Source organism: Dermochelys coriacea, chromosome 16 (genome assembly GCF_009764565.3).
Source record: "Dermochelys coriacea isolate rDerCor1 chromosome 16, rDerCor1.pri.v4, whole genome shotgun sequence".
In the NCBI taxonomy this organism is placed as follows: Eukaryota; Metazoa; Chordata; order Testudines; family Dermochelyidae; genus Dermochelys; species Dermochelys coriacea.
Genome location: NC_050083.1, coordinates 4,982,731 through 5,006,981, shown reverse-complemented (window position 1 = coordinate 5,006,981; position 24,251 = coordinate 4,982,731). Strand labels below are relative to the sequence as shown.

The window sequence follows — 24,251 nt, the reverse complement described above, 5'->3', positions numbered from 1 at the left end:
AGAGAACTCTTTCCTGGGTGTCTGGCTGGTGAGTCTTGCCCACATGCTCAGGGTTTAGCTGACTGCCATATGTGGGGTCGGGAAGGAATTTTCCTCCAGGGCAGATTGGTTTTTTGGCTTCCTCTGTAGCATGGGGCACAGGTCACTTGCTGGAGGATTCTCTGCTCCTTGAAGTCTTTAAACCATGATTTGAGGACTTCAATAGCTCAGACATAGGTGAGAGGTTTTTCACAGGAATGGGTGGGTGAGATTCTGTGGTCTGCATTGTGCAGGAGATCAGACTAGATTATCATAATGGTCCCTTCTGACCTTAAAGTCTGAGTGGCTGTTGCTGCTGAGGACACTGGTGTTGTTTGGGCAAGAGATAAGCTACAAGACATTTTTCGAGGAAAAAACTCGTTATGAGCATGAAAGCAGAAGCTGCTAAATTGGAAGACTGTACCGTTATACAGAAGGCCAAGACCATGCCAACAGGAGAGAATGCTGTCAATACTGACATATGTGTGATTGATGGAAAGAGTATGGAAGAGTTTATGACTTTGTCTATCTTGGAAGTACAATATCTGCTAATGGCCAGCTCACTAAGGAAGTGAAGGCAAGAAATGGTAAAGCCAGTAGATCATTGTCCAATTTGTCAAACATCTGGAAGAGTAAGAAGATACATCTACACACTAAAATGAGATTGCACAACACTATTATCCTTCCAACACTAATGCATGCCTCTGAAATGTGGCTGATCGTAGAAATGCACAACAGGAAGCTACATGCATTTTGCCAGCGTTGTTTAAGAAGAATCTTGGGAATTCATTGGTGAGATCATGTAACCAATGTGGAAGTGCTGCACCAATCACATGGAGCAGCAGACTGTGGACTCAATAATTGGACAGAGACAGCTACAGTGGTTTGGCCATGTCATCAGACTACCCCGGGGCAGAAGCACACCTTAGATTGGATTTCCCCTGGAGGGCAGAGAAGGCATGGAGGACCTATTGCAGGATGACTGAAAAGGGCTGGTGGAAAGCCAACAGGTGCGGAGGAGCATGTGGTTCGGACATCCCTTAGGGGAGGATCTATAAATGGAGATTCCCTATGTCCTAATAAGGAGGAGAGGATGGAAAATGACAAAATACAGGGAGGATCTGATGATAAATAGTCAAATGAAGAAAAGTCCCATTCAATTACATCATGCAATAGGGGACAGCCAAAAAAAGTTTTAAAAATGCTTGTATACCAATGCTAGAAATCTAAATAATAAGATGGGTGAACTAGAGTGCCTAGTATTAAATGAGGATATTGATAGAATAGGCGTCACAGAAACCTGGTGGAATGAGGATAATCAATAGGACACAGTAATACGAGGGTACAAAATATATCAGAAGGACAGAACAGGTCGTGCTGGTGGGGGAAGTGGCATTATATGTGAAACAAAGCGTAAATGAACTAAATTGTACTATAGAATATCTATGGATAGTAATTCCATGGTTGAAATATAAGAATATAGAAGTAGGGCTATACTACAGACCACCTAACCAGGATGGTGATAGTGACTGTCAAATGCTCAGAGAGATTAGAGAGGCTATTAAAATAAAAAACTCAATAATAATAATGGGGGATTTCAACTATCCCCATATTGACTGGGTACATTTCACCTCAGGAAAGGATGTTGAGATAAAGTTTCTTGACACCTTAAATGACTGCTTCTTGGAGCAGCTAGTCCTGGAACCCACAAGAGGAGAGGCAATTCTTGATTTGGTCCTAAGTGGAGCACAGGATCAGGTCCAAGAAGTGAATATAGCTGGACCGCTTGGTAATAGTGACCATAATATAATTAAATGTAACATCCCTGTGGCGGGGAAAACTCCACAGCAGCCCAACACTGTAGCATTTAATTTCAGAAAGGGGAACGAGACAAAAATGAGGAGCTTAGTGAAGCAGAAATTAAAAGATACAGTACCAAAAGTAAAATCCTTGCAAGCTGCGTGGAAAACCTTTTTAAAGACACCATAATAAAGGCTCAACTTAAATGTATACCCCAATTTAAAAAACATAATAAGAGAACCAAAAAAGAGCCACCATGGTTAAACAACAAAGTAAAAGAAGCAGTGAGAGGCAAAATGGCATCCTTTTAAAAGTGGAAGATAAATCCTAATGAGGAAAATAGAAAAGAGCATAAATTCTGGGAAATGAAGTGTAAAATATAATTAGAAAGACTAAAAAAGAATTTAAAGAACAGCTAGCCAAAGACTCCAAAAGTAATAGCAAAATTTTTTTTAAATACATCAGAAGCAGAAACCCTGTTAAACAACCAGTGGGGCCACTGGACAATCAAGATGCTAAAGGAGCACTCAAAGACAATAAGGCCATTGTGGAGAAACTAAATGAATCCTTTGCATTGGTCTTCACTGCTGAGGATGTGAGGGAGTTTCCCAAACCTGAGCCATTCTTTTTGGGTGACAGATCTGAGGAACTGTCCCAAATTGAGGTGTCATTACAGGAGGTTTTGGAACAAATTGATAAAATAAACAGTAATAAGTCTCCAGGACCTGATGGTATTCACCAAAGGGTTCTGAAGGAACTCAAATGTGAAATTGCAGAACTACTAACTGTCATCTGTAACCTATCATTTAAATCAGCTTCTGTACCAAATGACTGGTGGACAGCTAATGTGACACCAATTTTTAAAAAGGGCTCCAGAGGCGACCCTGGCAACTACAGGCCAGTAAGCCTCACTTCAGTACAGGGCAAACTGGTTGAAACTATGATAAAGAACAAAATTATCAGACACACAGATGAACATAATTTGTTGGGAAATAGTCAACATGGTTTTTGCAAAGGGAAATCATGCCTCACCAATCTACTAGAATTCTTTGAGGGGGGTCAACAAGCATGCGGATAAAGGAGATCAGGTGGATATAGTGTATTTAGATTTTCAGAAAGCCTTTGACACCCTCACCAAAGGCTCTTAAGCAAAATAAGCAGTCATGGGATAAGGTTGTCTCATGGATTGGTAACTGATTAAAAGATAGGAAACAAAGGGTAGGAATAAATGGTCAGTTTTCAGAATGGAGAGAGGTAAATAGTGGTGTCCCCCAGGGGTCTGTACTGGGCCAAGTCCTATTTAACATATTCATAAACGATCTGGAAAAAGGGTTAAACAGCGAGGTGGCAAAATTTGCAGAAGATACAAAACTACTCAAGATAGTTAAGTCCCAGGCAGACTGTGAAGAGCTACAAAAGAATCCCACAAAACTTGGTGACTGGGCAACAAAATGGCAGATGAAATTTAATGTTGATAAATGCAAAGTAGTGCACATTGGAAAACATAATCCTAACTATGCATATACAGTGATGGGGTCTAAATTAGCTGTTACCTCTCAAGAAAGATCTTGGAGTCATTGTGGATAGCTCTCTGAAATCATCCACTCAATGTGCAGCAGCCGTCAAAAAAGCGAACAAAATGTTCGGAATCATCAAGAAAGGGATAGATAATAAGACCGAAAATATCATATTGCCTCTATATAAATCCATGGTACGACCTCATCTTGAATACTGCGTGCAGATGTGATTGCCCCATCTCAAAAAAGATATACTGGAATTGGAAAAGGTAGAGAAAAAGGCAACAAAAATGATTAGGGGTATGGAACGGCTGCCGTATGAGGAGAGAGTAATAAGACTGGGACTTTTCATCTTGAAAAAGAAACGACTAAGGAGGGATATTATAGAGGTCTATAAAATCATGACTGGTGTGGAGAAAGTAAATAAGGAAGTGTTATTTACTCCTTCTCATAATACAAGAACAAGGGGCCACCAAATGAAATTAATAGGTATCAGGTTTAAAACAAACACAAGAAAGTATTTTTTCACACAACACACTGTCAGCCTCTGGAACTCCTTGTCAGAGGGTGTTGTGAAGGCCAGTACTATAACAGGGTTCAAAAGGGAGCTAGATAGATTCATGGAAGATAGATCCATCAATGGCTATTAGCCAGGATGGGCAGGAATGGTGTCTCTAGCCTCTGTTTGCCAGAAGCTGGGATTGGGTGACAGGGCATGGATCACTTGATGATAACCTGTCCGTTCATTCCCTTTGGGGCACCTGCCATTGGCCACTGTCAGAGGACAGGATACTGGGCCTGAGGGACCTTTGGTCTGACCCAGTATGGCCGTTCTTACGTTCTAATGCTGCCATCATGGGAACAGCTTACAATGAAGTCAAACATCATGCTCTGGATAGACTGCTGTGGGGGGACATGTGTTGCCTCATCTCCCACTAGGCACAGGAGATTCTAAGTATAGCTGAGGCACGAGCATGTCCCACTGAATGTGGGCCATCCAGCCTCACATTTCCACTAAGCAAGAGACTGTGCAAATTCAGTTGGCCCCTGACTGAATGGCATCTCCATGCTTCTCCAAATCTTCATGTGACAGCATGAGAGAATTGTGCTTTGGGCCCAGCTGGACGCCCCAGCACAATAAGGAAACCTTCCACTGCCCAGAGTTACAATCTTTGGAAGAAAGAGCTATTTTCACCAAACATGACAGGCTGTTACAGCTTTATTGTGAAATATGAGCTATCTGCATTTTAGCTACCAACAGAAACACTCAACGCAAAAGTTCGAGCAGCAAAGAGGGGTGGGAAGAGAGGGGGAGAGAAAGAGAGTTAACGGACACTCTAAAGCCAAGTAACTGGAAAAGGCCCTACCTGCCCAGCTCAGGGTCTCTTCACCAGAGGGAACCACTGAACTAACTCCATTTAGCCAGCTGGGCTGCAGCTTTCCGCCAGAACACATGATATGTTCAAACTTGACGAACTCCTCCCCACACCCTGCCTTTGTCACTGCTGTTCCTATGGTAACTCCAGACGGACCAGATGGAAACGAAGCTGTTTTCTAGGCAAATCTGTCCTCTTGGATTCCTCTGCTCTCCCCCACTCCTTGCTCCAATGCATTCCCTAAGGGCTGCTCAGCTGGCTCGAGGCCCGGATTCTGCCTGGACACAGGCCAAACTTGGAATACAATGTAGTAAAACCACAACATATAGCTGCTCTCCCGCTCAGGAAACAGGGCCCATGTAGTCCCAGGGAAAAGCCAAACCAGTCTGCACTCTAGCATTGCAACAGAGAGCCGACTGGCAGCGTCTTGTTTAACTCACAGGCCTAGCCATGCATCTGAATGGAAATAAGTAGCACAGACAGCCCTGGGATTGATTTTTTTCACCCTCTTGCTTTTTAAAGGTGTGCTGTAATGCAGGGGTTCTCACAACAAAATTTTTGGTGGCCTCAGAGCTGCCACCGGCGTGCTGCCAAAGATGGGGCGGGGAGAGCCGAGCTGCCGCCGCTGTGCCACCAAAGAATCCGGAAGCGCTGCTGTTGCCGTGCCAGCGGCCCTCCTTCGGCAGCACTCCTCCTGCAGCGCACCCCCAAGGATGGTCGCGCACACCCCACATTGGAGACCATTGTCCTAGTCAAAGGAATGTGGGTTTCCCTCAATGTACAGATTAGCAGCACACAAAGCCATGGAGCTAAACCAGTGGGGATTATCCTTCAACTGAACTCGAGAGACACAATTAACATGGCTCTTGCACCCCAGAGAGACACAGGAGACTCCATTTTTATCTGTCACCTCAGGAGACAAAGAAACCAAGTGATCCAATCGCTGTGTTTGGCCCTGGCAAGTCTGGCCTGGGGAAAGCTGGAAAGGAGACTGGGGTGACAGAAACCATCCTGAACACCGACTGGATCTTGCTGGGGTTATGGTTTAGACATTTAGATGCGCATTGCCACTTTTATGTGCTTGTAACAGTCTCTGCCTTTATCCCTTTTCCTTGGTATCACCTGACCCGGCTCTTTGGTTAATAAACTTGTTTCACTTTTACTATGAACCAGGTCAGTGCTAGGCTTGAGGGGAAGGTGTATTTACCCAGGTACATTAATAAGCTGTGGCGTAGCGACTCTTTAACAGAGCAGTGAAGTTCCTATCTTCTGTGACTACACCATGGCAGGGACTTTGCCCTGCAGAGAAACAGCTCTGAGGAGCTCGGGGGCAGGAGTTCCCTGGCTGCTACCTGCTAGGCGAGGTCAGGACCAGGAGAGCCTAAAGGGGTTTGCTGGGGAGGAAGACAGGCTGGTGTGGCAGGGAGCTGACACCACAGTCTAATCGCCAACAAAGTTCCCTCTTGCTGTGGCAGAGGGGTAACACAACAGTCCCAGCTCTGGGTACCCCAGCAGCATGTTACAGGGGGCTTGTGAACCCAGGAAACAGAACCATGACAGGAGCCAGACTAAGTGCAGAATGCTCACTGCCAGCTGATGCGGGAGAGATCGCCAATCTGGCTGCACTGAGAACTAAATACAACCCCCACTTCTCAGCCCAGCCTTCCCACACCAGACCCTCATTCTCATACTTCTGGAGTTGTAGGAAAAAGACAGAGCATCTAAGCCTGTCCCCCGGGGACAGCGAAGGGAGAGAGATGGTTGTCATCATATTTACTTGTGGGCAACACTCCAGTACTACAGTGACAGATGAGCCAGCCTAGGACCCCAGAGAGAGAGAGACTGAAGCTGCTGCTGAGACATATGGCCTGCAGAGCTCTCTAGCACGTATGCTGCAGAGAGCTTTTCCAAACTCGCCCATGCAGCTTTCCGAGTCCTTTCATTCTGCTTTAGAGAGAGCTGCGGTAGCTGCAGGAGTCTCATGCCTCTGCAGTCTCTTACAGTCAACCAGCACTTAGCCCCGCTTTGTTAAACTGGCTCAGTTGGTTGTAAAAGCGAGCCCATATGCTGAATGCTTATTGCCTCAGGTCAGGGTTACATGAAGCATTCCCTCTCCTCGTACACAGCTGCAGCGCCGCAATGGGACGTCCCCAGTGAAACGCAGTTCCCAGCAGGAGGGGATACACAAGAGGCCAGCTCCATGCAAGGAATTTGCTGCTGAAGTAGTGACCGCTCTGAGCTCAGGCAGAGAGAGCCTGTGTTTTAACCCTTATAGGCCTGCACTAGTTTGGGGTGTGTTTGTCTATGCCCAGTTTTTACACTGCTGCCACAGGGCTTGATTCTGTGACAATGCTGCCTTCTGTGAATGACCCTCAGCAGGATGGTCTCTCTGTATTAGTACAGCCAGCAGCAGACACCCTGATGGGTGGGAGTCACAGCACACAGCTGGAGGAGGAGCCCTGTTATCACACCTGTTGCTGGCACTCTCAGCGTCTGTTTCACAGTGCAGCTCGTTAATAGACTCTGACAACGTGCCAAGTCAGAGCCTGCCGGAACAAAGAGCAGACAGATACAAGCCGACATTTCAGCAAGTCCAAATTGTTCATATGACCTCAGGCTGTCTTCTACCTCCCCCCCCCGCCCCGTGTGACTTGTGGACTCCCAAGGGTGCCAGTGGGGTAGCTGTGCATCACTTCAGCACGCCACTCCCACCCCAAATCTGGTTCCAACCAAAGCAAATCAGCCTCTCTTACAAGAGCCTGTGTCTGAGAGCCACAGTAAGATGGGCACAAAGCTGAAGCAGACCATGAGCTCCTGTGACGGTGAGGAAGGAGAGGAATGTGAAAGGGCAGGCGTTCAGCTCAGCCCATTGCAGAGGTACACGCACAGCCTGGCACTCTGGGAGACGAGAAAGGGCAGACTTTCAAAACAACTAAGAGTGACCAATGCAGGGTGCTAGGAAATGCAGACACCAGCCACATCTGCCTCTAGCTGACAACACGAGGGGAGAGCACCACAAGAGCCTTTGTACAGCAATTGCCAGAGAAGCCTCCAAAACACAGCCCTGGGGACCCTGGCTTTGAGATGGAAAACACGCAGTCTGCACTTAGGTTCATGAGAGGCTGAGGACAATAATTGTGATTTTGCTGCAACTCCCTGATAAGCAACTGAGCCTTCAAATATCCAGAAAGCAGCCTATCCAAGCAGGGCAACCCTTCAGCTCTCTTGCCTTGTTGTTTCCACACAGTGTCAGGAAAGTGGAGGCTCTGGCGCTGCTCTTGGGAATCCCTGCTGGATTGTGGAATGCAGCTGGCTGTTTGGTATCCTGCCCAAACAGCCTTTCTGCACAACGGGAAAGAGATTTTAACCATCCAGCAGAAAACCTAACTCTTCCCCCTGATATGTTACTGCATCTGATGTAGTTCTGTGTTCATACAATACTCGGAGGCATACTGGAAACGTGGCGACACGAATGTGAACTGAAAATCACAACAAACAGCACAGGGGCACCTGGACTGACTGGGTTAGTTGGGATCATAGTTCATTCATAAGAGCTCTCTGCTTTTTAATTTAAATGAAGCTCGTGCACCATTTCAAAATTTCCCCTCTGCTACACCAGACCGTTGCAAAATGCAGAGACCTCACCACAGAATTTAGGTCCAGCTTGCCAAGGAGTAAGTCAATCCTTGGTTATGGAGGCCTATGGGTTTAAGCTGTGTCCTCAGCTGGCTTCTGTCCATGTTTGCACTTCAGTCATCGCCCTTGCTAAGCAGGGAGGTCTCCCAGCCACTGTAGGGAATGTTGCAATACCCAGTTTTGTCTGAGGAAATAACTAGGCATTGCAGAAAGTCCATCCCAACGGAACTTTTAGAAGAAAACCGGTCTGCAGCCTGGCAGAGCCATGTGCCAGTCACTGAGCAGCCGTAATACAGATGCATGGTGGCACTTCACTTAGCTGGTTTGGCCATTGACATGGCCTCCTCACTGAGCCCCAAGACCATTTCCAAAGGAGCTATCCAACAAGAATGGGCCATATTCTCCTCTAAGGAAAAGGGAAAAACTACAAGTTCAGTGTGCTGCATGGGCTACACCTCTGTATCAGCCGTCTGACCTCAGCAGCACTCTGCTGCCGATGGGTGGGGCGTATTCACGAGAGATCCAAGGGGACTGGCTGTTTTCACTGCATCAGTCCATCGGTTGGGGAAGATGTCCCGCCCTATTCTGCAGCCTTTCAAATTCCAGCTGGGAGATCCTAGGGAAGAGAACGTTTTTTGCTTTGCCTGCCAGTCCCTCCCTCTGTCCTCTCCCCTTTCCCGCCTCTACAGCCTCCCGCCACAGTACAATCCTATTGCTGCATCATCTCTGCTGAAATCTCTTCACTGGCTGAAACTCTGGGCAGCCCCATTTCAGGCTCTGGGTACAGAACAACGGGAGCTGTGCATTCCTGCAGCCAGGCTTGAGCAAAGTACCCAAGCTCCAAGAAGGGAAGTCAAATCAGGTCAAGCAGACGTCATCCACACTGGGAGCCCTTCCAAAGAACCTCCCAGAGACTTGCTGCTTTAGCCTCGGGCAAGCCCACGCTTCCAAATCTTGGAAGCAGCTCCGCCCAGTCTAATTACTTGCTGGTATGTTCTGTGGGGTAGCAGCATTAGTTCAGAGAGGGCCAAGACTTAAAAAGCTCCACACTTGAAACCTGAGGCAAAAAGCAAGCTGTATACTTCATCTGATATTTGCAAACCCTTTGGGACAAGGACCATGGCTTCCCATGAGTATATACAGTACCTAGCACAAAGGGGCCTTTGGGAGCGATATTATTAATAAAAAACAAAAGCCGTCAAGCCTAGCTGGGCTTCATCCAAGAGTTCTGAACAATCTCAAGTGTGAAATGACTGAGCTGCTAACAAAAATATGTGGTGTTTTCCACCTGCCTTTGTAAAAATTTGGTTTATGTGTAGGGCACCTGGCTCAGACTGCGGAGATGAGGATTCATGTTTGATCACAGAGGGCAGGCGCAGAGCTCAAGAAAGAGAGAGGAACCCCTTGTAATATTGGCTGAGTCCTTCCCAGTGAAATCAGAGTGTCTCGCTGGGAAAGGAGTCCTCTGCAGCTCTGTAGAGTCTGATTGGTAAGGAACAGGAAGAAGCGACTGCATGCTTGAAATCAGCCAGATGCACCAAATATGTTAACCACCCTTAAAAAAGGTGATCCTGGGAACTACAGACCAGTGAGCAAAGACATTTGGTTGAAACGGTCATTTAAAAAAGGTTTATGAAACAAGATCAGTAAGACATGAGAGAGACAGACCAGCATGGATGGTGATGCTGCTCAGAGGATGAGGTAGACATTCAACATTTCTTTTTTTATGAGGCCCTAGGCAGTGATGAGCTTCCAAAATCTTAACAAACAGTTCCCTATAAAAAGTTCTGATGTAAGGGACGTGCCCCAATATGTATTTTTTGTACCAATACATCCGTATTTTCCCGGGAGGAATTTTAAAAATTCCTCCCGGACGGCGATTTAAGAACCAAAAATCCTGACCTGTCCAGGAAAATACAGATGTATGTTAACCCTGCCTAAATTTCTTTTTTAAAAAGATGGGCCTGAACTAGAAATGAGCTCCGTTTCACAGGTGTGGGTCCCTGCCATTCCCAGGGGTGTGCTAGGGTGACCAGATGTCCCGATCTTGGGGTCTTTTTCTTATATAGACTCCTATTACCCCCCCATCCTGATTTTTCACACTTGCTCTCTGATCACCCTAGGGTGTGCACGTGTGGGTCCCTGCTGCTCCTTGCCCCCCTCATTGAAGCAGGTGTGCAGGGTTACTGCCCTGGGAACTGCAGGGCACCAGTGGACATGAGGCCAGCTGCAGACAGGGGTGTGGGGCAGGACTAGCTGGAGGCAGGGGGTATGGGGCTGGATGTGGGCAGGGCAGGGGGTGCGGAGCTGGCTGGAGACAGGAGAGTGCGGGGCTGGCTGGGGGTGCGGGGCTGGCTGCAGGCAGGGCAGGGGAGTGCGGGGCTGGCTGCAGGCAGGGCAGGGGCTGACTGGAGGTAGGGGCTCGCTGCAGGCAGGGCAGGGAGGTGTGGGGCTGGCTGGAGACAGAGGGTGTGGGGCTGGCTGGCTTTGGGCAGGGGGGTGCGTGCGGCAGGGGTTGGCTGGAGATAAGGGGTGCGGAGCTGGCTGCGGGCAGGACAGGGGGTGCAGAGCTGGCTGGAAACAGGAGAGTGCGGGGCTGGCTGGAGGCAAGGGGGTGCGGGGGTGGCTGGAGGCAGGGCAGGAGGTGCGGGGGTGGCTGGAGGCAGGGCAGGGAGTGCGGGGGTGGCTGGAGACGGGGGCTGGAGGCAGGGCAGGGGGTGCGGGGTGCAGCAGGGGGTGCGGGGGTGGCTGTGGGCAGGGGCTGGCTGGGGGCAGGGTGCTGGGTGCTCACAGGGAGAGCAGCAGGATGCAGCCCAGGCCCAGCAGAGCAGCCGGGGACCCACCAGGCAGCAGCCCCAGGGCCAGGGGTTGGGGGAGCAGCAGCAGCAGCACCAGGGCTCGTGCCCAGGGCCAGGGGGCAGCCCACATGGCTCCTGCAGCGCAGCGCCCCCTGGGGCCGGAGGAGGAATTACATCACTTCCCGGCGGAGCCCATCCAAGCCTCAGCGGCCCCTGCAGGGAAGTGGGTTAACAACCGGTTCTAAAACTGCTTCAAAATTTAACAACCGGTTCACATGAGCCGATGCAAACTGGCCCCAGCTCACCACTGGCCCTAGGCCTTATTTACTGCTCAGCAGCCAAACCCTGCCACAACATGGAATTACTCATCTCTTCGTGGGCTTCATTATGGCACTTATTAATGTAGTAACTGAGTGTCTCACAAATATTAATGAATTTATCTTCAGTTCTCCTGCAAGTTAGGTGAGTATTATTATCCCCGTTTTACAGATGGGAAACTGAGGGGAAAATAAATGATTACTTACTGTAATCCATGGTTCTTTGAGATGCAGGCCTGTGTCCACTCTGGAGAATACAGTAATAGCATGATGGTACGAAATGGATGGATGGATGACCATGCGGCCAACCTGCAAATCTCTAATATGGAAATCTCACTGAGGAATGCTATTGACGTTGCTTGCGTTCTTATTGAATGAGCTCATATCTCGTGAGGAGGCATAGCCAAAGCTGTCTCATACAGTCTTGATATAAGATGTTATCCATCTAGAGACAGTCTGTGCAGAGACCACGTGTCCCTTCACGTGGTCTGCACAGGATACGAACCAGTGAGACAAAGCACAAAATAGTTTAGTCCTGTTTGGATAAAAGGCTAGACAGAGCTTGACATCCAATGTATGGAGGCACTGTTCCTCTGGGGAGGAATGCAGCTTAGGGAAAAACACAGGTAAATACACTACCTGATTCAGGTGAAACTGAGAGACCACCTTCGACAAAAGCTTTGGGTGTGGTCGAAGCATGACCTGGTCTTTGGAAAACTGCATGTAAGGAGGCCCCACCATCAGGGCCTGCAACTCACCCACCCTCTTTGCGGACATAATGGCTATCGGAAACACAGGTTTCTGAGATAGGAGGGGCAGTGAACAGGAGGCAAGAGGCTCAAATGGAGGGCCCATTAGAGCTGCAAGAACCATGTTTAATTCCCACAAGGGGACCAGCTCTTGGACCACAGGATATAAGCGGAGGAGTCCTTTCAGAAATCTTGTCACCATGCAATTGGAAAAACTGATTTTCCCTGAATAAGGGGATGAAACGCTGGTATTGTTGTAAAATGCACTCTCAGTGCAAAGCCCGATATCTGCAGATGCTCTAGGTACTCCAAGGTGTCCTGGATGAAAGTCCCTGTGAGTTGGGTCCCATGGGCCAAGCACAATACTGAAAACCCCTTCCATTTTGCTAAGTAGGCCATCCTAGTGGAGGACTTCCTTCTGTTGAGTAGGACTTGTTGGGATAGCAACTGAGCACTGCTCTTCCTCTTCATTCAGCCATGCAGCAGCCATGCTGTAAGGTGCAGGGAGCTGAGCGCAGGATGGACGGTGCGGCCGTGGCTCTAAGTAAGCAGGTCGGGATAGAGAGGAAGCGGTATGGGAGGCTGACCTGACAGAGCAAGGAGTTCTGAGAACCAGCACTATCTCGGCCACGCTGGAACAAGGAGGAAGAGCTTGGCCCAATCCGTCTTGAGCTTGAGGATGACCTGAAGTACAGGAGAGCGACCGGCGGTCGATTTAGCAGGTCTTCACTAGACACGCGAAATTGACCGCTGATGCGTCGATCGCCGCAGTGTCAATCCTCCAGTAAGTGTAGACAAGCCCTAGGACTAGTGAGAAAGAACCACCAATCTGAGCCACATCTGAACAGGGCAAAAGTGCAGCCTGGTGAACAGGACCACTTGTGTACAAGCGGACATGTCGAAACAGGCTCAGACACACCCGGACGGTTGGGGAGGGCTGAAATTATAGACCAAGGCAGAATGGTTGAATTGCCTGGAAGTGGTCGATCGGGAGGAACACTCTTGACCTTGTGGAATCTAACAGGGCCCCAATGAACTCTATTATTTGAGTTGGAGCCAAGGCTGACTTTCTGGTGTTTAAAATGAATCCCAGATAGTCAAGCAAATGCAACGTGGTGTTGATGTGGGCAAGGACTTCCTCTCTGGAGGCGCCCCCTTACTAACCAATCCTCGAGGTACAGCAAAATATGGATTCCTTTCCTCCCGAAGTAATCACAGCCATGCATTTGGTGAAAACTCAGGGGGCAGAAGAGAGGCCAAATGAGAGAACCGTGTACTGAAAGTGGCATTCTCCTCCAACAAAATGAAGAAACTTCCTGTGGCTCCACAGAACCACACATGAGTAGGTATCCTGAAGGTGCAGAGCAGCGAACCAGTCATTCTGAGACAGCATGGGGAGGATAGCAGACAGTGGCCATGCAGAACCTCATGTATTTGATACATTTGTTGAGGCAGTGACAGAGGTGGATTAAGATTTATTGGGGCCCTGGGCACATAGAACATTGTCCTGTCCCCCCCCAACACCACGGGGCCCTGCCCCCTGCACCTCCCCTTCCCCCCATGGCCCTGCCTCCTGGCCTGGCCAGAAGCCAGACTGTGGTAAGAGCTGCCCAGGGAGCCTGGGCTGCTGTGGGGAGCCCTGGACACTCCACCTGTCCTGGACAGCGCACCCTTGAGGGTAGGGACACAGGCCGGGGGCTGCTCTTGGGCACCCTGGCTCCTCGCCCAGGGCAGGTGGAGGGTCCAAGGCTCCCCACAGCTGCCTGGGCTCCCTGGGCGGCTCTTACTACAGTCTAGGGTGACTATATGTCTGCTTTGGCCAGGACAGTCCTTTTTTAAGCTCTGCCCCAGATGTCCCAACTTTTTTGGCAAATTGGGCATTTGTCCATCATCAGTTGGCAAGAGCAAATGGGGAAAAAAGTCCAGTTTTGCCAAAAAGGGGCTTGGTCTCCCCGAGAAGAGAAGATCTGATTACAAATACAGGGAGCAAAGGAGTAGTGTTTATATATATTTTAAAGAGTGGGGGAATTTTGGCTGTCTAGAAGGCCCATTCAAATAGGGAAGGAATGAATCTGAGTGAGTATGAGAGGGGAGCAGAGAAAAGCCTAGACAACTTATATATAATGTACTGGAGTCTTTTTAAAGTCTTTTTAAAAAACAGCTCTGGGGGAAAACCAGTTTATTGAAGACAACAAAGGAACCGTGTACTGACAGGTTTCAGAATAGCAGCCGTGTTAGTCTGTATTCGCAAAAAGAAAAGGAGTACTTGTGGCACCTTAGACTAACAAATTTATTTGAGCATAAGCTTTCGTGAGCTGTAGCTTATGCTCAAATAAATTTGTTAGTCTCTAAGGTACCACAAGTCCTCCTTTTCTTTTTGCGAACCGTGTACAGTTGCTGCACTTTATTTTACTGCTTTTCTTGTTTTAAATGAGTTAGAACTGCCTATCTTATTGCGATGGGTTTAACAAAGAAAAACAGGTAATGATTTAAAATACTTCAATTGTTCCTGTTTTAACTTAGATACCAGACGTACATTCTCCTTTTTAAGTGGTTTGAGAAGCTGAGGTAGTCAGAGAATCTGAGCACCGGCAGTCCTTTGCTTGCTGAATAACTTTGCATTGTCTGAGTTTCCACATCATAAAATGATTTTTACTTACTTACCTCCCAGCAGGGAGTGAAGATTAATTATTTAGCTTTTATAAAGCAGCTTGAAGTTTAAAAACACTAAATAAAAGCTACATATTTACTGGAAAAATATTGGAATGTAAACTGCTCAGGACAGGAGCCTTGTCTCTTTACATGTCAAAGAATCAAACATGAATATAATCAAACATGAATATAAAATAGGCAGAATAGAAATAAATATGAATGAATGAAAATAAATGGTTCAATGCACTAATAATGTGGCTATCTTAAAGTTATCATCTTGTCAATAAATTATTTGTTTTTGATTTAATAACCGTGCTGATACGTGTGACAGTTTTGGAGCCGGTAGTTTCAGGTGCGTGAGTGTGGACAGCTGTCTGTACACATAATACAGGTTTATGCCAGAGAACTCTGCCTAAGTGCCAAATATTGTAATAACTGAGACATGATGTTTTTTATTAAAACAGTGCTGTCTATTGGTAAGTGTTGAAGACTGGCCATCAGGACTCTCAAGTTCTCTAACTAGCATTGATACGTGAGTCACTTTCTGCTTGACTGTAGGCAATTCACTTAACCTCTGTGTGTTTCACAGGTTTCAGAGTAGCAGCCGTGTTAGTCTGTATTCGCAAAAAGAACAGGAGTACTTGTGGCACCGTAGAGACTAACAAATTTATTTGAGCATAAGCTTTCGTGAGCTACAGCTCACTTCATTGGATGCATTCGGTGGAAATGTAGCTCACGAAAGCTTATGCTCCAATAAATTTGTTAGTCTCTAAGGTGCCACAAGTACTCCTTTTCTTTTTGTGTGTTTCACTACACCCAAGTGTAAAACGGGGAGAAGGAGAGGAGCTGGGGTGGGGGTAGCTCCGCGAGGGAGGGAGGGGGGAAGGAGCAGGTATGGGGAACAGCTGCCCAGGGGAGGGAGAGTGGCTGGCAGGGGGGAGCTCCATGCAGGAGGGAAGGAGAGGGGCTGCGGGGGGGGGGGGGAGAGCTCCATGCAGGAGGGAGGAGGGAAGGAGACAGGTTGGCAGAGCCAGCTCTTTGTGGGAGGAAAGGGGGGAAAGAAGAGAGACTCGGGGGAGGGGAGCAGCTGCACGGGTGAGGGAGAGGGGCTGGGGGGGGCAGCTCCAAGTGGGAGGGATGGAGAGGGGCTGAGGGGGCAGCTCCATGCGGGATGGAGAGAGGCTGGGGGGGGCAGCTGCGTACAGGAGGAATGGAGGAGGGAAGGAGAGGGGCTACTCCATGTGAGATGGAGAGGGGCTGGGGAGGAAGCTCCATGCAGGAGGGACTCGGGAAGGAGAGAGACTGCGGGGGGCAGCTGTGCATGGAAGGGAGGGAGGGGGAAAGAAGAGGGGCGAGGGAGAGGGGCTGGAGGGGGCAGCTCCATGTGGGAGGGATGGAGGAGAAAAGGAGGAGAAGGGGGAAGGAGAGGGGCTGAGGGAGCTGCTTCACGTGGGATGGAGAGGGGCTGGGGGGTGCAGCTGAATGGGAGAGGGAGAGGGACTGGGGGGGACAGCTTCAGGAGGGAGGTGGGAATATCTCACCCTAAGGTGTGGATGTCCTGCTCCTCTGTCTTCTTCCCCACCAGGCTCTGTCCCCTGGCCAGGCTGGACGCACGTCCCGGGGGGATGGAGGAGGAGGAGCAGGGGGCAGGGAGGGAGTTCGGTGATGGGGCGGGGTCCCCCAGTTGGCCAGGTCCCCGTGGGCCCATACGGTAACCTGCCCCAGGGCGGCGAAGGTGAGAATGGGTCTCATCCCTCCCTGGGGTTTTGGTATCCGGAAATACCAGGAGTAGAAGCCGTGGCATCAGTGTCTCAGCGGAGCTTCCTCCACCATTCCCAACATCAGCAGAGAGCTGACCTGCTCAAGGAGCAGTGTCTCATGAGAGGGGTCCCTGAAGGATGGGGAGGGGTTGTGGAGAGGAACTGGATGGCGTTAGCCTGATCTGAGAGTGTCTAGGACCCAGCTGTCTGAGGTAATCAAGCCCCAAGCATTTTAAAAAACAGCCAGCCTATCCCCAAAGGGATGGGGGGACAAAGAGGGCAGCGCAACAATTGGAAGAATGTTCTGGACCAAGGAGTCAATATGGGCGCTTAGTAGGTGCTGGGAGGGTGTGTGGACTGGCCAAACCCCAAGCCCGACTGTTTCCTCTTATGAGATCAATCCCTCTTTCTGGGGTAGTCCCGCTGCTTTTTTTGGGGGGTAAGGAGTGCTGCGGGTGATGTTATTGCTGCTGCTGAGCCCCGTTGTGGTGTCTCTGCATGGATGGCATATACTCCCCCAAGGACCTCAAGGTAGCCCTGGAATCCTTAAAGGAGTGCAAAGTGTCATTGGTCTTGTCTGAGAACAAGGTCCGGCCATCAAAGGGCAAGTCTTCATTGGTTTGTTGGACATCCAAAGCAATTCCAGAGTTTTGCAGCCAGGAAGCCTCCTCAGAGTAACTGCAGAGGCCCTCAGCCTGGCCAAAGTGTCTGCAGCATCAAGGATGGACTGCAGGGACATTTTGGCCACCAAGCAGCCTTCTGTGATAAACGACCAAAACTCCTCACACAAGGTCTTGGGCAACGTGTACACAAATTTGGAGCTGGCTGACCAACTGAGAAAATCATACTTGGACAGCAAAGCTTGTTGATTCACAATCTTTACCTGTAGGGACAATGAGTTGCAGAACTTTCTGCCCAGAAGGTCTAATTTCTTGGAGTCTCTGTCCTTGGGGCTGGACTTGAAGCTACCCTGCTGGGGCCTGTCCTTTATTGCTGTTACAACCACAGAATCAGAGATTGGATGGGAATAGAACTCTTCAAATCCCAGCAGAGGAACGAAGCAGCACTTCTCCATGCATTTAGCCACAGGCAGTACTGAGGCCAATGTACTCCAGAGAGCTCTTGCCGACTTGAGGAGCACATCATTAATTGGGAGAGCCGCTCTCCCTGGAATGGTGGGCTGCAGAATGATTCTGGTAGGTCTTAAAGCTCTCTTGAATGGAAGGGGAGGATGAACCAGGCAGCACGGCATTGTCTGGAAATGATGACAAGGCTCTTGGCTGAACCAAAGAAGGCTCTTGCTCCCGGGATGATGTACCTAGACAGGAGGACGCTGTGGACTGGTGGCTCCACAGGGAGGAAAACTGCCAATGCCTTGGCTTACGGCTGATCTGCAGCCACCCAGGTCGATCTGGTGGATGATCTCGCCTTTGAACGGGACGAGAGCAGGATCTCCATGCGTGAGGAGTGTCCCACTGAGTCCAAAGAGGCCATTGAGATGGGTAGGGCATTGATGGCTACTAGGCCCTGGGCCAGAGACCTCTGTCCTAGCCAAGGGGCACATGACAACCCTGGGAGCCATACTGGCGACCCTTGGAGCTCATCCCATCACATGGAGTGGGAGGATGATGATGACCCCAACTTAAAAGCAGAAGAACCCAGAGACCTTGTAGACATGGGCAGAGTAATTTCCGAGGAAGCCAACAGGTGATCCAATTTGTCAGTCACCCAGAACGAGGCAGAATCAGTGCTCCTGATAAAGGTGATACCGTTGGTACCGAACATGCCGGTGCCACAGGCAGTGCTGACCCCAGTGCAAACAGTGGTACCAGAGCACCCTGAGTGCGCCAACGTTGAGGGTGGTGAAAGTCACCATGGAAGCATCTGTGGCATCAATTGTAGTGGGGCCAAGGACTAATTCTGGTACCGGCTCCATCCCAATTGCTGGGAAGGGAGTGCCTGGATGAGGTGCTGAGGGACAAGATTCAGCGGCATGCTCCAGTGGAGCAGCTCTTGAAGACACAAGCCTCAGAAAGTCCTGAGCCAGCGGTGAGGATGGAACCGAAAGACAGAGCAGGTACTGGTACTACAATGCAGTGGATACAGTCAGTACCAGCATCGCCCTCGTCAATACCAGATTCAATGGATGCCCTGAGGCCAGAACCGGAGTCAACGGTATGGGTTTTCTGACCTCGCTATTTGGTACAGGGGAAGGGTCAGAGGGACCCATGCCATCCCGCATGCCAGAGCCAGTCCTGTGCCGATCCACGCTTTTCCTGGGGGAGGTCAAGGACTCGCCTGAGACCTGGAGCGGTCTTGATTGGTCTTATGAGACCTCTTCCTCAGCGCTGACAACAGAGAACGTCTTCTTCACCTCTTCAGAGAGGTGCCTTCCCCAGAACGAGAGGCAGCAACACTCTCCAAGCCTGAGGGTGATCTTCGGCCTGAGGAGGGCCTGGGTACCAGATCAGGCCGCATGGCCTGTTCAAGCAGGTGCTGCTTGAGGCGCAGGTCCCATGCCACCTGAGTCCTTTTCTTGAACAACGTACACATTGAACGGTGCTCTTTAAAGAGGGTCTCGCCAAGACAGAGCAAGCACCACATGTGGAGATCACTGTCGGGGATCGCCCTTCTACGAGAAGGGCAATGTTTAAACCCCAGTGAGGGCATCACCAGGGAATGCTATATAGCAACTAATGCTAACTACAATTACTAACACACACTATCTAGCTATATACTATAAAAGTGACTAAGACTAAGTGCAAGGCTGTGAGAATACAAGCCCACAGAGGACTGACTCCAGGCATGGGTGGTGAGAAGGAAGTGAGAGGGGTCAGGGCAGCACCATCTCATATAGCCTGGGGAGGGGCCACAGCCACAAGGCAAGAGAACTGCTCCTCTAAGGGTTTTGCTAGGCAAAAGTCTCCGGCTCCAGCACACTGGGCACACACACCCCTAAGTGGAATACATGTCTGCATCTACTCGAAGACGACAAAGGTATTTGCCTGAAGCTAAACAGTGAGTCAGTAGCAGAGCCAATCAAATGCTCAGAATCTCCTGACTCCTAACCCTGTGCTCATTCCTCCAGATCGCACTGCCTGGTTGCTGGTGAATCTGAGAAGTCACAACTCTGCCTCTGAATCCAGTTGCAGTTATCAGTGTTCAGCATTTCTGAAAGGGAGGACCCAGTTGGCTCAAGTTTGGCACCCAAAATATAAGGAAAACAGTTAATGGCACCTTCAAACATCTGGATTAAAGTCACCTCTCCACCATCATGCAGGAAGCCTGTTGCACGTACAGTATCCTAGTTGCATTCAACCACAAACAACCATTCTTTGTCTCCCTCCAGTCACCTGTCTTGTTCTCTATACACCTTTCAACTTCTTGAGTTGAATGAGGCAGCCAATCACAACATGCCTCATCCAGTGGTATACCAGAGGTGAAAGTAAGCTGGTACGCCCCGGTACAGCGTACCAATAAGAGCTGGTGTGCTGTACCAGGACCGGCTTTCCCAGAGGGCAATTTAAAGCCCTGGGGTAGCGGCGGCAGGGCTGCGGCAGGGATTTAAAGGGCCCCGGAGCTCCAGCCACTCCTACTGCCCCAGGGCCCTTTAAATCGCCACCTGAGCCCTGCTGCCGAAGCTCTGGGGTAGTGGCGGCGGGGCTCCAGAGGGGATTTAAAGGGCCAGGGCAGTAGCGGCAGCTGGAGCCCCAAGCCCTTTAAATCCCCGCCTGAGCCCGGTCACCGCTACCCCAGGGCTCGAGCAGCAGGGCTCAGGCGGGGATTTAAAGAGCTCGGGGCTCCGGCAGCTGCTACCACAGAGCCCTTTAAAGCTCTGCCAGAGCCCCGAGCCCCGGGGTAGTGGTGGTAACTGGGAGCCCCCAGGGCTCCTCAGTGATTTAAAGGGCCCGGGGCTCTGCTGCGGTAGCGACAGCTGGAGCCCTGGGCCCTTTAAATTGCACCCGAGCCCCGGGACCCCCAGCTGCCTCTGCAGCTGGTAGCTCGGGGTGATTTAAAGGGCCCCGGGCTCCCAGCTGCCACTACCGCAGCTGGAGCCCTGGCCCTTTAAATCAAGATTTAAAGGGCCTGGGGATTTAAGGCCCTGCCTCTTCCGGTTGAGGCCATGCCCCCTGCTCAGGACTCCGGCTTACTTTCACCCCTGGGTATAGTAAGTCCTCTAACTTACTTTCACCCCTGGGTATACCTTATCCAGTCCACTAATTGCCCCAACAACAACTATGTGGGTGAAACCAGACAATCACTACGCTCTAGAATGAACTCGCTCAGAAAAATTATAAAAAGACAAAAACATCTCATCACGTGTGGGCGAACACTTTTCACAAAATGATCACTCCATATTTGACCTCTCAGTACTTCTCCTCAAAGGAAAGCTGCACAACACTTGCAAAAGATGAGCCCAGGAGCTTAAATTCATAACTTTGCTAGACACTAAAAGTCATGGTCTTAATAAAGACATTGGATTTATGATTTATTACAACACTCCTCATTTTTGTGCTATGACTGCAGAGGTGTTAACTGGCCACTTCACCTTGAATGATCCCTAACAATGTGTACTAACTACTTATGCTAAACAATCTGTTCCACCTTATATTTTGCTGTGAGGTTCCTACCTTTCCAAGATTTGAAGAACAGCTCTGTGTAGCTCAAAAGCTGATCTCTTTCACCAAAACAAATTGTTCCAATAAAAACTATTACCTCATCCACCTTCTCTATCTAATATGCTGGGACCAACATGGCTACAACAACACTGCAAACATGAGGACACCAGCCATGTGAATTGTATATTAAATCTTTCTGGCTCACAAGCTAAGTGTAGATTCTTTTCCTACAAAACACACTATGATCTCATCTGTAAGCAATTAGCTTGAGAAATCAGCTTGTTAAAGGAAGCTTCTAGGAAAGCACGAAAGCAGAGCTGTCTTTGGGGAATGTGGTGGCCTGCACAATTTTCAGTGGTTTTGTTAAACCTCAATTGCTCTTTTCCCAATGGGGGTACATGACTAAAGAGCCATTTCTCCTCCCACCTAACCCCAAACAACAGGACAGCTTGCCAGTACCTGGCTGGATCTTCATGTTATGGTTATGTACAGTTTTCAAGGGCTCCAGTTTCTGTGCAAACTTCCATCATTTTAGGAAGTGATATAGAGACTATGTAAGAACAAAGTTGCAGAACTGCAGGCAGGATGTCAGTCAGAGCTGGAGTCAGTTATACTGACATGGAGACAGGGTATGAGGCAGATAGACTTGCCTTCTATGACTGTTTCTGCCTTTCCCGTCTCCTTGGCTCTCAGCTTTCAGTGTGTGGCAGCATCTCACTTCAAGGCCCATCCCACAAGCAGTGCCCCAGCCATCTCCACTGCTTCAGGGGTGAGTGGTCAGTCACTAGTGAAGTCCAGAAACAGAGGAGGAACTGTGAACAGCAGCAATAGAGCCCATCAGCCCCCCACAAGGACTGACACTGAGCTCTCGGACACCTTGGCTTTCTCTGGAATTAAATCCATTGTGAAACTCTGAAATGCCCAGCATTTCAGGGCTCTTCAGTCTGCCAGTCTAGGGCCCACACTAGACTAGTCAGGGTCTCTGCATTCTAGTGAAGGCTTTGGGGAAATATGGCTAGGGCCATAGTGCCAGAGCACACACTGCTGGATCACAAATTCTGCTACCAGTTCCTCTTTCTGCAGCAGGAAGTCCCTGGCTTTTTGGCATGCACACTGTGGCATTCTACCCCCGCTCACAGCCTGAGTCTGGGCTAGGCAGAACGACATTCCCCGCTCAAGGGAGCACACAGACTGCTCCCTTGTTTCTGCTTCCCTTTCGTTACAGCTAGAAGAGCTGGGTGACTGCATCAAAGTGCTCAAAGTAGCACCCTGGGGCATCCCAGCTCCACAGAGCCCATTGCTCTGGGCTCTGCCTTAACAGCACAATCAAGCCCCCTATAAACAGTCACTTGTATGCAGGGGATTTAAAAAAAAATCCTTCAAAACTCAATGCAATATTTATAAAGACCAGAGAAAAACAAGTTAACCGGGCTGACTGCTCACCCTTAGCAGGTGAGGCTCCAAGAACTGACCCCATTTCCCATTCCTTAGTCTGGTGCTGCTTACAGCCTGCTTCATCTGCTGTGGGTATTCACAGGTCCCGAGACCTATTTTCAGTCGGCCTCACGCAGCTAATTAATGTGAAATGCAAACAAAGTCAGCAAAGCTTAGACTGGAAATAATAATGAATGGTTAACAATAATTACTGGATTAGTTCATTGCTGTGTGCAATGTTGTTGTGGCCACGTTGTCTCTCTGATACCCCAACTATACATATAAAATGATGGGATCTAAATTAGCCGTTACCACACGAGAGAGATCTTGGAGTTATTGTGGATAGTTCTCCGAAATCATCCACTCCAGTGGTTCCTAACCTGGGGTGCGAGATGTCCTTTCTGAGGGCGTGAGACAGGCCAGATAGTTTTTAGAAGGTAAATTATCGAAAACACAAATTAAGCACAGGCACGTAAGTACAACTACTTTGTTTCATCAAACCTATGCTTTTATTAACATTATACATTTTTTAATGATTACTGTAATATAAAAACAAAAATATATCTAGATTTAAAGAACTGACCTACTTCAACGATTTTTGATAAGGGGTGCGACAACATATTTTGAGAACCAAAGGGGTGCAGGCTACAGTAAAGGTTAAGAACCACTTATCCACTCAATGTGCAGTGGCAGTCAGAAAAGTGAACAGAATGTTGGGAATCATTAAGAAAGGAATAGATTATAAGACAGAAAATATCATATTGGCTCTCTATAAATCTATGGTACCCCCACATCTTGAATGCTGTGTGCAGATCTGGTCACTCCATCTCAAAAAAGATATATTGGAATTGGAAAAGATTCAGAAAAGGGCAACAAAAATTATTAGGGGTATGGAATGGCTGCCATATGAGGAGAGATTAATAAGACTGGAACTTTTGGAAAAGAGACGACCAACGGGGGATATGATAGAGGTCTGTAAAATCATGACTGGTACATAGAAAGAAAATAAGGAAGTGTTATTTACTCCTTCTCGTAACACAAGAACTAGGGGTCACCAAATGAAATTAATAGGCAGCAGGTTTAAAACAAAAAAAAGGAAGTATTTCTTCACAGTCAACGCACAATCAACCTGTGGAACTCATTGCCAGAGGATGTTGTGAAGGCTAAGACTATAACAAAGTTCATGGAGGATAGGTCCATCAAAGGTTATTAGCCAGGATGGTGTCCCTAGCCTGTTTGCCAGAAGCTGGGAATGGGCGACAGGGGATGGATCACTTGATGATTGCCCTGTTCTGTTCATTCCCTTTGGGGCATCTGCCATTGGCCACTGTCAGACGACAATATACTGGGCTAATAGACCATTGGTCTGACCCAGTATGGTCATTCTTATATTCTTTATATCAGGGGATCAAGGTGGGTGTGGTAATATCTTTTTTTGGACCAAGTTGTGTAGATCAGGGAGATAAGATTTCAGGCTTACAGAAAGCTGAATAAGATCTCTGCATAGCTTGAAAGCATGTCTCTCTCACGAGCAGGAGTTGGTCCACTAAAAGATATCACCTCCCCCACCTTGTC

At 48.9% G+C, this 24,251-nt stretch overlaps 1 protein-coding gene across 3 annotated transcripts in view; it reads right to left on the bottom strand.

The window, feature by feature from the left end:
• The window catches only part of LOC119844386 (discoidin domain-containing receptor 2-like), a 156,248-nt gene that overhangs the window by 94,405 nt on the left and 37,592 nt on the right, over window positions 1-24,251 (bottom strand). The window contains exon 1 of one of the 3 annotated variants that reach the window (XM_038375122.2): window positions 4,703-4,824. The exons of the other annotated variants lie outside the window; for them this stretch is intronic. The gene's annotated coding sequence lies outside the window, so the exon portion shown is untranslated. Of the gene's footprint in view, window positions 1-4,702; window positions 4,825-24,251 lie in introns of those variants that run through there. 3 annotated transcript variants of the gene reach the window in all.